Raw genomic sequence first — 16,651 nt, forward strand, 5'->3', positions numbered from 1 at the left:
GCTAATAAAAACATATTTCGATTACAAGGATGTCTACCATGTTTACCAAGATGCATTTTGATATCTACGTAATTGTGCAACGGTTCATAAAAATTCATTTTTCTGGAAAATGGTATTGTTTAACGAGATGAAACATGAAGACTCTTTTTACTTAATAATATTTGCGTTTTAGTAATTTCATTAAAAAAAATTAAGAAATGTCCCAAACAAGAGTTAAGGGAACTTTTATGTAGAGACCCCTATATGTAACGCCTGTGACTTAAATATACAATTATTAATTAAAAAAATACATTCCCATTTTAACTCATTATAGTGTACCGTATGTTATAAATTTAGCACAAACGGTTTCGAAAAAAGAGCTGCTAAACAATCTTCAGAGTTCTCCTTTTGAGGGGTTCTAGCCCCTTTAAGGAGCAATTTTTGAAGTATGTCTATAAGAAGTTTTTTTATTATTTTCATCTCTAGAATCACTTCCTAAAACATTTCGACGTTATTTTCAGACACCCTGTGTAAAATGCTTTTAATACGTAGAGAAGTTGCGAAAAATCACAGGTAACGACATAGAAGAATATTATTAAAAAATCTGCAACAAGGAAAATTAAAAAAGTCATCGGAAGAAAAATTAAAGAATAAAACATTCGAAGTGATGTTTACCGGGTTATAGCTTTATTCAGAGAATATTCTTTTTAAAAATCATCACAGAACAAAATGGCATTCCTGATACCAGTCCGTCTTACACAGAAACCCAAGATTTCAATCAAGATCCGCACATAATAAGACCGGAAAGTTCGATGGATGTAATTCAATAAATTTTGACAAAAATTGTAATTATGGTAATAAACAACGTGAAGATATAATACTTCTGATAGGAATATAAATAAAGATAATGATGTTTGATTTAGATTTTACGCAGTATTAGTGGCCTAATATTGAAGCAAGATAATTACGGATTTTCGGTGATAAGCTTTAACCTAAAAAGGAAGGCAAACACCCACCTGCATTTTCAGGAGTAATAGCCCAAAACCGAACATGTGTGCCCGATATCTTAACCACATATTAAATCGACCAATATTTTATTGTTTTGCCTTATTCGGGTTGAATAACGTGAAAACAAAGATACATATATGAGATTACCAAATTATGACTTAATTTCGATACACTACATATTTCTCAACATTGAGAAATATATTACTATACAGGGTCATTCACGGTGAGTGTCCTATTAAAAGTTTACGGGGTTCCAATATAGCTAGAGAACTGAAATTTTGGATGCTGATGTAATGGAGTTTGATCTGTTGAATTAAAATATTGGAATCGTTGCGACGTTGACAGATCTATGTGTAACTGAAAACAACTTTGTTATTTTAAATGGCACACCCAGTATTTTATTATTTATTTTTTCGAATTTCCCGGAAGATTTAAACCCCAGTTTATCTATCATATGCCATAGCTACGATGAACCGTTTTCGAAATAAATATTAGAATCATTGAGAGTAAAAGACACCACTTATTAGTTGATTGGGTTAGGAGGAAGCTATGGGTTAACAACGTAAAATAAACGAAATTGTAGCATCCTTTATAATAAACTAGATCTACGTAATATAAGTAAAATTAGAGATTTTGCTGAAAATGGCCACCGTTTGCTTTCAACTACTAAGTGGTGCCTTTTACTCTCAAAGATTCTAATATTTGCCAATATCTCAAAAACAACTGAAAACAATCACATTAATGTATAATACTTTTTGATAGAGAATTTATTGATCTTTCAGATGTCTTCCAAAAATATAGGGTGTTCTATTTAAGATTCTCATTTAATGCTCATATTTATATCCTTCGGATATCGCAGTAATTTTTCCACGCCCTGTATGTAAGCCCAAAAAATATTAAAAGATACAGATAACTAATAAGAGTCTGTAGCTCAAAGTTCAACTCTCTAGCTGTGATAGCTGAGAAGATATGCGCTTTTCAATTTAGAGCTGTTTGTTGCCAAATCAGTAAAAAAAAAAATTATTTCGAAAACGGTTCATCGTAGCTATGGCATATGATAGATAAACTGGGGTTTAAATCTTCCGGGAAATTCGAAAAAATAAATAATAAAATACTGGGTGTGCCATTTAAAATAACAAAGTTGTTGTCAGTTACACATAAATCTGTCAACGTCGCGACGATACCAATATTTTAATTCAACAGATCAAACTCCATTACATCGGTATCCAAAATTTCACATCTCTAGCTATATTAGAACCCCGTAAACTTTTAATAGGACACTTACCGTGAATGACCCTGTATAGTTAGTGTTTATATAGTTTATGAAATAGTTAATATATTCGTATATCAAACATCGATAACACTACAGAATTTTCACTAATTGAAAGCGGAGGTGGAATAGTTCATTCATCTTATATAATATTCTTTAGGTGTATCGTGGTGTAACATTTATGTAGTTACCGCTCTAGAATGGTGCGAGGACAGACCCAGAAGCACCAGCCCTAATACTTAAAAAAAAAAAGAAAAATGTTACATTATTTCCCAACATAGTTTCCTTTGAGATTGGCATACCGCCCTAGCAACATTGTATGGCTTCTATACCTTGTTTATAGTAAGAAACTTCCAATGTTTCAAAATACTCAACTTCGAACTCCACCTCTTCAATTTATTTCCGCCGAATCATTTTTTTCAAGTTTGGAAACAGAAAATAATCTGAGGAGACTAAATCTGGCAAATACGGTGGCTGAGGAGAATGTTCGAAGTCAAGGCGTTTGATTTTGGCTATTGCGATGACGGGAGTGTGGACTGGTGCGTTGTCTTGAAAACAACAAAACTTTCTTTTCTCCAAATATGGCAGTTTTTCCCTAATTTATTTGCTCTATCACTGCAATGAATTTGTATAATATCACTCGGTTATTGTTTTTCCTTTAGGAAAATAGTCAATAAAAATTATTCCACGTGCTTTCTGTATGTGCATCTAAAAATAAAACGACTGACGTCATCACCTTTCTTGAAGGTGGGATGGTTTTCGCCTTTTCTGGAGCGAATCCTCCCCTTTGATTCTATTGTTTTGACTGATCTTTCGATTCAAGTGTAAAATGATGGGCACATGCTTCATCGACGGTTATGAATTGACGGAAAAACTCAGCTTTATTGCCGCGAAACTTTGCTAAAGCCTCCCTTGAAACGTCCCAAGGGCCTGTATTTATTCATGTTTAACTTTCTCATGTCCAATTGTTCGATCAAAATGCGATGTACAGTACTTTTTGAAATGCCATTTTCCAGAACTGTTTTATGGCTTTTCGCCACAATTTCTGGAGGGGTCAGATCTGGAATGTCATTGCGTAGCACGTAGCACTCTCGAACTTTAGATATAAACGTTTTAAGGTTGGCTCTTTGTTATATAGGCAATTTTTCAACAAAACACCTCCATCTATGTGTCAGAGCGGGTACTTTTGGGACCATTCTCGTATCTACCCCAGGGAAGATATAATGGAAAAATTCTCAAGTACGTAATGAATTAGCGAGCCCAAATCGGACTTCATGACTCGCACAATTTGATTGCTGGACTGAAGCCGAGTTTTTTCTAGCGATGCCCCATCAACTATTTGTCTTTACTTTGCCAGCGCACTCCAACACTATATTTAGCTCGGTGTAACATATTTTAAGTGACATTTAGTCTCATTCGACATTTATTAGCCACACCAAAAGAATTAACGTACTCTTAGTTCGACAATAGCATCGCACCGGACGTGACGTGTATGTTCATTTTATAGATTTTCCATTTGGAATTTCTGGAAAGACCATCATGGCCGGTCCGGCTTTTCCATGCTGATGCGCGGCTAACGACCAGAGCAAACACGGAAACGTGACTTATCGTTTCCATGTGCATTTAGGAATAATTTAATGGAAGACTGGCCTGATGGACATTTGATGGAGGCCTTGGATAAAACTGAGACAGCGCGTGAATAAAGCGAGTTTTAATATTTTTGGTCAGGACTTTATTTTTAGACCTACCTGGTCCATAAATTTAATAACAGGATGATAACGAACTTATTAAAAAAGATCGGGGAGCTATTTTTAAAAGACCGGTGACATGCACTATAGCTTAGCCATGTGAATTTTAGGTAATCTGAAGGTTCGCATTGATCACTATACAGGGTCTGCCACGTAACACTCCCCAGACTCGTATTTTGTATATTCTTTTAGATGTAATGTTAAGTGATGTATCAAATTGAGGGTTTTTTAAAAGCTTTAAAAGTACCCCAGCAGGTGCCCCAAAAAAGATTCGCATCTTACGATATTTTACAAATAGAGTGAATTTTTGCAAATATTTTTTTGTATTTACCCTGTGTAATAAGTATAGCTACACAGTTTGATTGCGACTTTTGCCTCCTTCAATTTATGTCATTACCATGTATGCTTTATTTTTATCCTTTTTAATGGAAAAATCGTCGACTGCTGCTTTTTGTTGACATTTTTGTAATTTTATAAATTTCGATAACTTTTCAATAATTAATTAATCTAATAAAAGCAAAAATAACAATAAAAATAAATAAACATAATTATAAGTAATAACCACAATGACATTAATTTTAATGTGATTTTTACTATTGAAATGGTGAACAGTCGTCGGACAACGCCTATAAACCATCATTTGCTCTATGTCTCTATGGTTACGGTTTTTTTTTATTAACGTTTGATATCTCTGATAGCTTAATAGCATATTTAGTGAAACATTTACCTTTTCATTTCACGCTATGGTTCAGCTTAATAGTGTTAAAGGAACCGATATGGTAATGATTTATGGGAAAAGTCAGAAAATGTCTCGATTAGCCCGTACGGTATACTCCGAAAGGTTTCTGGATAGATGCTGTCCTGAGCATAAAACTTTTAAAACGCGGATAACGAATCTCCAAAATTACGGTTATTTCAACAAATTATAAAGGAACAGAAATCGGCTCATAAGGCATAATAATCAGAATATTGTTCCTGTCATTACGGTTACAAATGAAAATCCGAATATCTCAACTACCGCACTTAGATCGAAACGAATATTCCTTCAACGTCTATTAGAAGAATTCTCCGCAATAACGGCCACCATGCATTCAAAATGACCTGTTCCAGACTTGAGACCTAGTGATTATGGAAGGAGATTAGATTTTACAGTAGACATGTCAACGCTGAGATAAAACTGGTAACCTTAATACACACAATATCCATTATTAGAGGGAGAAAGTTTCAAATTAGATTTAAGGTGCAAATTTGGACAGAGATAGTTGGAGACAAACTTACTGGTCCTCACGTCTTCGAAGGCAATTTGAATGTCGAAATCTACTTAAACTTTCTAGAAAATTTATTACCAAATTACTTAAGATAAATTTCACTGGAAGAATGACGGAATATTTGGTTTCACCAAGATGATGCTTCACTCCACAATACAAATTTCGTACGGAATTATTTGTCGGTGATATTTGAAAACCAGGGGATTGGAAATTCTGGACTCGTAAAATGGCCAGCAAGATCTCCAGATCTTAATCCATTGGATTATTTTTGGGGGATTATTATTTTGTGGGATTTTCTTGACACTTACGTGTATGAAACACAGCCCTGCAATATTGAAGAATTGATAGATTGGATTCGCCAAGGATATCGCTCCATTTCCAGAAATGCTCTATTGCGAACTGTTAATGATGAATTGGTCAAATTATTTAATTATTGTATTTCCTGGGATGGTCAAAACTTTGAACGGTATTTTAAATAAGTAATGCCTAAAGTGTTAACCATGGGATTTCAAATATTCAAATTGTTTATAAATTTTTAATTAAGTACCCATAAGAAATCGTTATTCTGTTTATTCGGTTTTATTGTTATTTTTAATTTTAGTGGATTAATGAATTATCGAAAGTTGACGAAACTTATAAAATTATAAAGATAATTTACAGCTAATGGCAACGACTATTTTTTTATTAAAAACGAGTAGAAATGAGGTATACATGGTAATGACATAAATTAAAGAAGACAAAAGTCGCAATCAAACTATGAAGCAATATTTATTATACGTGGTAAGTTAAAAAAACATTTGCGAAAATTCACTTTATTTGTGAAATATGATCAGGTGCAAATATTTTTCTGTCACCACTATGCCATTTTTCAAAAATTTCAAAAGATCTTCAATTTGATGTATCACTTAACGTTGTATCTAAAAGAATAAAGAAAATACGAACTTGGGCAGTTTTAGGTGGCGGACCCTGTAGATTTATGTTAATTTTGTGTGGTTTATAAAAGTTTGAGATGAGTAAAAAAACACAAATATCCACGTATTTTCTACACCACGAGTAATTTCCCATGAAATCTCTTACATTACCGAATATACCATACACCTAGAAATGGCGTCGGCCCTTGACAACATTTTCCGGAAATTATCGTCTCGTCTCTCAATTTACCTTCGGATAAAATCGTATTACGCCGTAAAATTTATATCTAATAAGAAACTGAATTAACTCCCGGAGGAAGTTTTCATACAATCTGGAGTTTAAAATTTTTCATTTCAGGGTTGTACACCCACTTTCGGGGAACTGAAGTGGTTCCACCATTCCATCGAACCACTGAGGCAGAGGAAAGATATTAAAATCAGATCCGACCTTACAGTTTTTTCCTTCTTACTCACGGCGCTGACTTTAACAAGTGTTATCTGATCTTGAATCAGCAAGTTTTTTGCTCAATAATCGGCCTAATTTCCATTCTATCTGAGGCGTGAGATACCAGAGAATCATTTCGGGGAAAGAAATATTTGGGGTCTCTTATTATGCCTGCGTGGATCCGACCCGCCAAGAGGGGTCCGGGGCAGTGGTGTACGAACGTCGAAATAACTTCATATAATTCGGTTGAGACACAATGTATACATGTACGGTCTGTCCCGGATGAACATGAACTGCATGGGGATCTCGGAACTGGTAATAAATACAAAAGTTGCCCAATTTATAGCAAATTAATAAACTGTTTGTATACCGAATAAATTACGATCATTACGAAGATATCCGAAAAAAAAAACAAATTCAGTGGTTTTCGTTTCTTTTTTGCAAATAACTCTTATACGGTTACAGTTAGAGGAATGAAAGTATTACCTCATTAAGATACTTTTCTTGAGAACTTTTTAGCAGTGTTGCCAGTTTTATTGTTCAGTCCTTACGTGGGCGAAAAATTATTAAAATTTTGATTCCTATGTAGGCACAATATCAAATATTTATATTTTTAAAATCGACAAAAGACTCCCTCTTCAGCTATGAATTACATTTGATATTTTTCTCAGAAACTCTATGATTTGTAGCCATTAAAACACGTTTTGATAAAACTGCTATGATTTTGACTTATAGCGATGGAATACATATTTATGGATCAGCATTGCTTTTCCAATGAAGAGAAATTTGATTCATTGTCATGCTACATATTATGTCACAGAAATTGTGTAGATGCTGAATATAGCTATGTATTTAAAATCAGTTCCGAGAGGGAAAACAACCCAGGAAATCTTTATTTAGAAGATTTGTGTCTAGTTGGAAGGAATACGATTTGCTTAAGCAGTTATGTATTTATTATATACTATTGTTATAGGTCAAAATCATCGCCGATTTATCAATAAATGTTTTAAGGGCCATAACTCACAGAGTTTCTGAGAAAAAGACCAATTGTAATACATAGCTGGAAAGGGAATTATAACGATTTTAAAAATGTATATATTCGATATTGTACCTATACTATGAAAATCAAAAACTTAACAGTTAATATCCAAAAGTAAGGACGACGGGAAAAGTGGCAACACTGCTAAGAAGTTTTCATAAAAGTTTCTCAATAATGTAAAACTTTGATTCCTCTAACAGTAACAGTATAAGAATTATTTGTAAAAAACGAAAACTGTCAAATTCGTTTTTTTCAGGATTCTTAACCGATAAATTTATATCCAGTATAAAAACAGACTACTAATATGCTTTAAATTGGGCAACTTTTTCCTGAATTAAGTGATGTCATATCTAGTACTGTTTCAGAAATTCCCATGCTATTCATCCTCATCTAGGTCAGACTGTAATTTTGTGAAAAACTGTCAAAATTTTGCACCTGCACGGTTCGTTTCTAATAGAAATAGTTTCATTATCTCAACAGATTTGAGCACTTGCGCTAACAACACTGGACCCGGATCTGGTATATTTTACACTGGAATCGGTCTTAGAATGTTCTTATACAGACACTGGTATTGAAAAAATTTTATTCTTGTTAAAGGCACTAATAATTAGACAAATTTTACGTAAAATAATAATAATCACCGAATTTAGTGTTTTCCACTTGATTTGTTAAATAATATCTAGTTATACTACTTTTGGACATAAATCCTAAAATTAAAAAAAATCCTGCCAATAGACTTGGAGATACCTGGAAAGAGACGAGTGTTACGACTCGACTATACTGAAGCTGCTTTGCTTAACAAGACAGACAATACAATCTCACTTTCTCTTTCCGTCGACTACTTTCTTGAAACATTACCAGATGTAGCTTATAAGTTTGATTGTAAAAATGTTTAGTCACCTAAAGTTAAGAATCTGTACCATGGAGGAAAAGACCAGTTTGGTAATATAGCCTTTTTCCGAGATAATAAAAATTGTTGATATATACAGAGGACCAAAAATCCTGCATAAATTCCTTAAAAATTGAAAAAAGTATTTTTCATGAAAATGCTGGAACAGATTAGATATCGATTTAAGTTGTGTATTTTTTAATATGTCAGACAAGTATATAGGGTTACCCGTGTAGTACATAAATGTACTATTTCAGTTTTTTATACGAATCCCCATGTATATTATGACGTTTTTGTGTTCTTTGACAAATTCTGAACATATTTTATGTAATATACCAATATCTATTAAATTCAACAGGTTTCGAAAAAAAAAACAAAAAATTGGAATAATTATTAAACTATTAATTAAATTAAAAAATAACAATATGAGCTACTATAATCTAATATATTAAATGTTCGAACTGTGCCATGTTGACTTCCTGATAGTGGATAAATCGCAATTCAAATTCCTCAAGAACTTTTTTTATCATCTGAGGAGGTATTTGTTGAGCTTCTTGAATAATTTCATTTTTTAACCCTTCTATATGGTTAGGCTGGTAGAAATACACCCTATGTTTGAGATAACTCCATAAAAAATCCATAGGAGTGAGGTCAGGCGATCTATCACGCTGCTGTAATTGCCATATTGTTCATCTGCAAATATTTCAATAATTATTGAATCTAAGCATGAACATATTACATAAAATGCGTTCAAATTTTTTAAAGAGATCAAAAACGTCATAATATATATAGGGCTCCATAGAAAAAAAATTTTTAAAGTATATTTATCTACTGCATGTCTGTTGCGTTAAAAAATGCATAACTAAAGATAATATTTGATGTGCCCAAGCATTTGCATAAAAAATATTTCCTTAAATTTTTAACGAATTTATGCGGAACTTTTGATCCTCTATGTATACAATTTATCTCACGATTCATGGAACCACTCTTGTATTTCAGGGACGGCTTACGCGATTTGTTTGAAATTTAAATCATTTAAACATCTTTAAATTGCGATTTTGTCATTTCTTTTTATCATTGGCGTACGCTTTTTCCCTAAAAATAAGTGTACATTTTAAAAATAAAACTATTACGCCAATTTTTACGGCAATTTTTTTAATAATCGTCAGAATCCTCTTGATGTCCAACATTATTGAATTAGGACCAACCGTCTTTGAAATATGAAATTTTAAGTGAAAATCTTTAATGTAATACGCAAATAATGTAAACTTTCTTATCACTAGCGTTAAATAATTATAAAATGCGTTTAATGCGTTATTTTTATCATTTCCAATCATTGCAGCAAATAGTGCTATTATTATTAACACAGAACAATGTTAAAAAAGTAGTGGAGGTGGCATAAAAGTGTGTCATAAAACAGCTATTTACCTAATGAGAGCGGGGAATACACTTTCACACGCATTACAGCATTGCGAGCACAAAAATCAATTTATCATACTTCGTACTTTAATCTTCACTCTCTCTCGTGCGAAAACGAATGCGGAAAAGTTACCTGACCACGCACAGTTCCGCAAAGTAGCCTTACTGCAACTAGTATTGCTAAGTAGCCCTTTCCATAATCAAATGTGGTTTGAAAAAACTATGCCAGACGTTTAATTATTTATTTTAAAATGCTATATAGGTAAATTACATCGCCACGTGGGGTTTCTTTTCTCTCAGGGGCAAAAAATAGCTGGCCAATTTTTAAAGCACAGATGAGCTGGCGAATTGCCCGAAAGGAACAGATTTCACGAGGAAAACAACAACAACACACGATTAAGTTTGTTATACAAACTTTTTCCATATATTCCACACAATATGTGTGAATAGGTACAAAACCTGGTGAAAAGTTGCTGCATTTTTCAGAAATTGTTTCACACCCACCCAGGTGCTATTTGGCCCCATCTGGGAGAAATTACTCACTCACAATACAGATGAGAAGTAAAAAATCATATATCTTTCACAGGAAAAAAAATCTTTTTACAAACATCGAAGGTAAAGAAAAAATATACCGCATGCTGTGAATAAAAGTATCAAAGTCTCATTATCCATGATGACAACCGCTATGTTGGGTTGCATCGAGAGTAACAGGTGAGTGTAGAATCTCAAGTGCGAGCGTAAGATAATCACATTACCTCACGCTGTTGTAACCTGAACTGTACAAGTTTTGCGCACGTGTATGCGTAAAACATTCTTGCCGCTCGCTCACACGAAAAATATTTATGAGGGTATCAATTTCTGGCTGGGACATACCCGACCCATATACACATGCAACTTTTTTAATATGGCTATCAGTTTATGTGCGGGAATAATATCTGTGCTAATATTTACATTTGCGTGATGTAGTCATATGGCATCCACATTTGGACGGTGTGTGGATTTAATGATAACAGGTGATAAGACAAATGACGAAAAAAAAGTATTTCGAATTTTATTATTGTTCACATAAAACTTGTTGATCATTATTGTTGCCGTGCGTTGGTGTAGGGTGAAAGTTTATACGAGGTGTTTCAGACTATGGGACCAAACTTCTAGGGATTCCTTAGTGTAGCAATAGAAGACATCTGAGTATTAGAACCGTGTCCGCAAATGTCTCCCTAAGGCACTACAGCCTTCTGATGCTCAAGAGAGTTATGTGCAAAAATGTGTTTTATCAAGTTTTAGTACGTTTCATTTTAATTTTTTTGTACAAAATAACACTACAGAGATTGCTCAAAATTGTGTCCTTGAACTTGAATGTACCTGTTAAACACTTTTTACTAAATGTTCATCTCAGTCAAGACTGATAATATAAATTCTTTATTGTTAGTAATTCGACACATTCACTCGTTAACTTTGAAATTTTTAAAAAGTTCACAAAGCAATCGGTCTTTATGGAGAACTACACCAATCAAGAGCCGGCAGATATGCATCTGGCATATGCAGCAACAAATTGCAATTCGAAAGCTGTTGCACGGCTTTATCAAGAACGCTATATCGCAAGGCACCATTGTGGGCGCAGAAAGTTTATTGTGATTCATCAGCAACTTCACAAGAGTGGTACCTCGAAACCTAACATGCTCGATACTGATGCAGAAATAACAGTGGGGAATCTTGGGAAAGGTGTTTTTTAACGAGTTGCAGATGAACCTTAGACTAGCACTCGTCAAGTTGAGTGGGGCATGAATGCAACTAACGTTTCCATTTAGCACTTAGTAGTAAGTACTTTACTAAGTAACAATTTTATCCACACTATTTACAAAAATCCAAGGTTTGACTCCACCTGATTGTCAGCCAAGAGTTCATTTTTATCAGTAGCTGTTTTATCAAATTGTCGAGCAATCCAATTTTTTACGGTTTGTTTGATCAACAGATGAAGTCATTTTTTCACAATCTGGCATACTCAAGAGAAGAAACAGCCAGGTTTGGACCGAAGAAACTTGACACACGATGTTTGACGAAAATCATCAGCAACGCTGGTTTGGTAACTTGGGGACGAGTATGTTGATGAGCGTTTGGTTGGGCCATACTTGCTGCCCAATCGTTTAACGGGGCTTATGTACAGGCCTTTTCTACAAGACGTCCTGCCGGAACTGCTTGAAAACATCCCATTAAACGTTCGACAGCAAATGTGGCTGCAACATGATGGTGCACCGACACGGTTTTCTATACAAGCCTGTCAATATTTGGATTGTCAGTGGGGACAGAATTGAATCGGTAGAAGTGGTCCAGTTAGTTCCGTGACCCCCTAGCTCACCCGATTTAACACCTTTAAATTTATTTCTGTGGGGACACGTAAAATCTCTGATTTATGATACACCAGTGGAAACAGAGCAAGACCTGATTGCACGAATCGCTACGGCATTTCAAGTTTATCAAACGATTATCAAATTTTTGGCCAAATCCGCAGAAACCCTGTACGTCGTTTAAACAGGTGCAATGAAGTTCAAGGATGAAATTTTGAACAATTACTGCAGTATTATTTTGTACAAGTAAATAAAATGAAACGTACTGAAGTTTAATAAAGACATTTTCGCACAAAACTGGTTTAAAGCATTGAAAGGCCGTAGCGCTTTAGGGAGACATTTCCGGACACTGGTTCTTATACTCAGATGTTTTCTATTGTTGCACGGAACAATCCCTAGAAGTTGGACCCCATAGTTCTAAAATACCCTGCACAAGGGCAACATCCGAGGCATCATAAAAACTTAGCAAAAGTGTTTTATACATAATCAAAACATTCATTATTCATTAGAATATGCAATACTTCTAATTGATTAGAATATGCAACATTCAAAACTTGTTCCAATATGCAGACTTTCCTGAACTGGGGGTCAAAACGCATTGTTGCCTTATGTAAGTTTTCCTCCCGATATGACGCCCTGAACTCTAATCGATTTTATTCCGAACTTCAAACCCATCCACATTATAATGAGGTCGTTATTATCTTAAGTGCCTTTTAGAGGGCCAAACTAAATGTCACAGCCCTTTCATTAGCAATGTTAATAGCATAGCAAAGGCTTGTTTGGGTGTCTTCAATAAAGAGAAGAATGGGGCATCACACGGCTCAATTCGATTACACAAACATTAGAAACTTTACCAGAATCCATGGAAAGTAATAATCTTATTATTGCTCAGTGACACATGTTGACTGCGAGCAGAACATAATAACAATAAAATTGACCTGGGCTCTTAATAATTATAGGTGTTTTATAGTTAAATTCTAAATTTCCCGCAACTGTCAGGTAAAATTATCGGCAAGTTATTCACGAGAGAGCAATACCGGTCGAATTTAATATCGAGCCTTGTGGGCTCTTTTGTGTTTAAACGAACAAAGTTTGGTGTACCTGGTTTAAATGATCAATAGAAGGGAGAAGTTCCAGTTTGCAATTTCAAAGCGATTAGCCGTCAGGTAATGGCCAATTGCGATTTGGTCGCGCGTGAGAACCATACCCATCACCTGACTTGGACAAGCTTAAACTTTCAGCAAACAATATTTATTAACATTCTGACAAACCGGAACGTGTAACATGTAGCAAAAACTACAGAACATGTGATATGATCTGTGAAAAAAATAATGTTCGCGACGTAAGTTTAGTAATGATAAATGGGAAAATTATTGGTCTCTGCCAACAGACGAGAAACTCGGTTCCGGAAAAATGTGCGCAGTCAGGAGTCCTGACACACACTCCTGACTGTTTCTGTGGCTTCAGCAAGTTGGTTTTCTGATAGATCGTAGCTTGAAAATTCAAGTCTTAATTTGTGGTTCTTCATTTTTCCGATCTAAATGTTTGTTTTTATGAGTCCTACATCTCCCGAAAGTTTGCCGGTATGCTTATGAAACATCCTGTATACAGGGTGAGTCGGGAGGATCGTGCCAAACTTCAGGAGCGTGTTCTACATGAAAAATAAATGTAAAAAAACTCAAATGTTGTTATCCGATTTTCGTTTGTTTACAAGTTATAGCGTAAATAAATTTTTTTAACTAGGATTCTATTTACCATAAACGTACCTTTCATGGACGTTGGATTGGTCGTGGTGGCCCTATTAGTTGGCCTCCAAGGTCTCCAGACCTCACACCATTAGACTATTGTTTGTGGGAATGGTTTGAAACTGAAGTGTACAGAGTAAAAGTGGACACTCAAGATGCACTAATTCAACGCATTAGAAATGCTGCAGCTGCCATTAAAGAAAGACATGAAACAATCAGGAGCGCAACGAATGCTCTTCATAGACGAAGCCGAAAATGTTTAGAACTTAATGGCGATATTTTTGAACATTTACTATGATATCCAATCGTTAATTTATGAAATTTATAATTTTTTAAAATTTTATGTTTTAATATTATTTACGCTATAACTTGTAAACAAACGAAAATCGGATAACAATATTTGAGTTTTTTTACATTTATTTTTCATGTACAACACGCTCCTGAAGTTTGGCATGATCCTCCCGACTCACCCTGTATATACAGCGTGTTAATTTGGAAGCGAATCTCCCTCAATATTTCGGTCTTTATAAAAACATACGTAAATTTGCAAAAACACGTTGATTTTGTTTTCAGGGGGTATTTTTTTGAGTCGCTTTATATTAAATTACATGTACACTCTAGCGGGGGTGGAAATAACCACTAAAATTTTAAACGGTAAAAGAGGTTGAGTTATACCTCGTTTGAAAGGTTTTTCAATTACCTTTCCATATGCATCTTCATTTTCTTCGTTGAGAGTTTTTCGGAAATTCACGGCCGAACCGTAAACAAGTTTATGAATCAACTGTATTATAGAAAATTTGTTTATTAATGTTTTAAGTGTCCAAAATGCTATTAATTCTTTTCTAAACATTAACAAAGCCCGGTTTCAGACCTCAGTCTAACACTTATAAAAATTACTCGAATGTCGTTCCACGGAGCTTTAATTCTTCTTTTTATTCCTTCCAAATCCTGCGGCTCAGTTGTATAAACAAAAGATTTAAGATGCTGTTAGAAAAAAAAATGCAGAGATGTTAAATCGGACGATCGCGGAGGCCACTCAACTGGTCCTCTTTGACCAATTGCTAGGGAACCTGTCATGTATCGACAGTCTCATGGTAAGAAGATGGTGTGGTTAAGCTCCATCTTGCTGAAAATTTAGATCTTGTAAAACGCCATTTCAGCGTGAGAATATCCCCCTTGAAAGTGATATCGATTTTTTTCTTGCATATTTACATATCTCCTACAAGGACCGAAACATAAAGGGTGGTGCGCTTTCAAATTGACACGCTCTATATATTTAATACGCTTTCCTTTATCAGAAGAACATGACTTTAAACCACATAACGGGGAAATAGTAGATTAGCTCAGCTAATGCTCGAAGTAGATTGGAAGAAAATTATTAAAGTTATCTATTGTACGAAAATCTTATTATAGAGTACGTTTCATCTCATTGTCGACTGATGGCGTAAATAACCGAAAGAGTTGAGTTATTAGTTAAGAATATTCAATTAGACAATGACCCTCATACAAGCCAAACTGTCCTGATTTGAATAGACACTCATTTCGTTAGAATAAAAAAAAACTTTGTGAGCCTTTTGAACGCACAGCACCACTTTTGACCAACCTCAAAAACGCCAACCTTATAGTTGACTATCTCTCTCACGCACACGCAAATATCGAATATTAGTGTTCTCTCGCAGGAACGCAAGCCACCTGCTTCTTTCAATTTTGAAACAACAATTGATAAGTATCAGGATTTTAGTTTAAATTTGCTCTCACCTGAATATATGGCTGGTGTTAGTTGGAACGCATTGTATAAATAAACTGAGCTCAATTTTCACTTGAGATATATGTAATATTTTTGTCCATGTTTGTATTTTTAATTTATTTCTTTAGAATAGCAGAGGAATGCCTGCAGCCAGGTACTTTCAGTATTGCATCTATATAATCTACTTCTAATTATCATGATGGATCATCTGGATCTTATGTGGCTAGTATTATTGTTATCGAGTAATGAGAGTTTTATTATCAAGGTTTCTGCTTATAAACATCAATATTCAATAGCGCCTTATGACGGATTTTTTTATTATTTTCTCTAGATTTAGGTGCAACCTATTCGCTTAAAAATAGATCTGATACCTTCAAAATCATCATATTTCCAATTCAAACCTTTTTTAAGAAACACGTTATAAATATAAACTTCAGTTTACTTAGGTGCCGCTCTAAAAATATATCGGTTACTTTTCTGTACCCTTTTTGCTAAGACATGTAAAGCTCGCACTTGATCATCCCACAATGTCGAGATTTTTGTGGACTCTTATATTATGAGTACCGTAAAAAAATTCGCAAAAATGTGAAAAACTTCCAAATTTGGTTCCTCTTAATTTTTCAACATTCTTCTCTCTGTTCTCTTCTGTTTACTTGGGAATATTATAATATTTTAAATTTTTTTTGTGTTGCCTCTGACATTCTCAAAATCAACTCTCGAAACTCCAAATTCATAGAAAAATGCATACGTTTTTAATGCCTTCTAACGTCAGTGGCGTAGCTTCATTAGCGATGTTTGGAACATTATTCAATCACTCCTTAATTTCGTTTTGTTAACA

At 34.4% G+C, this 16,651-nt stretch overlaps 1 protein-coding gene and 1 pseudogene across 12 annotated transcripts in view; both read right to left on the minus strand.

Annotated features, from left to right (window-relative positions):
* bru1 (bruno 1) overlaps window positions 1-16,651 on the minus strand; it is a 301,441-nt gene that overhangs the window by 175,612 nt on the left and 109,178 nt on the right. The window lies entirely within an intron of this gene.
* The window catches only part of LOC136348356 (histone-lysine N-methyltransferase SETMAR-like), a 185,331-nt pseudogene that overhangs the window by 73,197 nt on the left and 95,483 nt on the right, over window positions 1-16,651 (minus strand).

Source organism: Euwallacea fornicatus, chromosome 32, assembly GCF_040115645.1.
Source record: "Euwallacea fornicatus isolate EFF26 chromosome 32, ASM4011564v1, whole genome shotgun sequence".
NCBI classification, from domain to species: domain Eukaryota; kingdom Metazoa; phylum Arthropoda; class Insecta; order Coleoptera; family Curculionidae; genus Euwallacea; species Euwallacea fornicatus.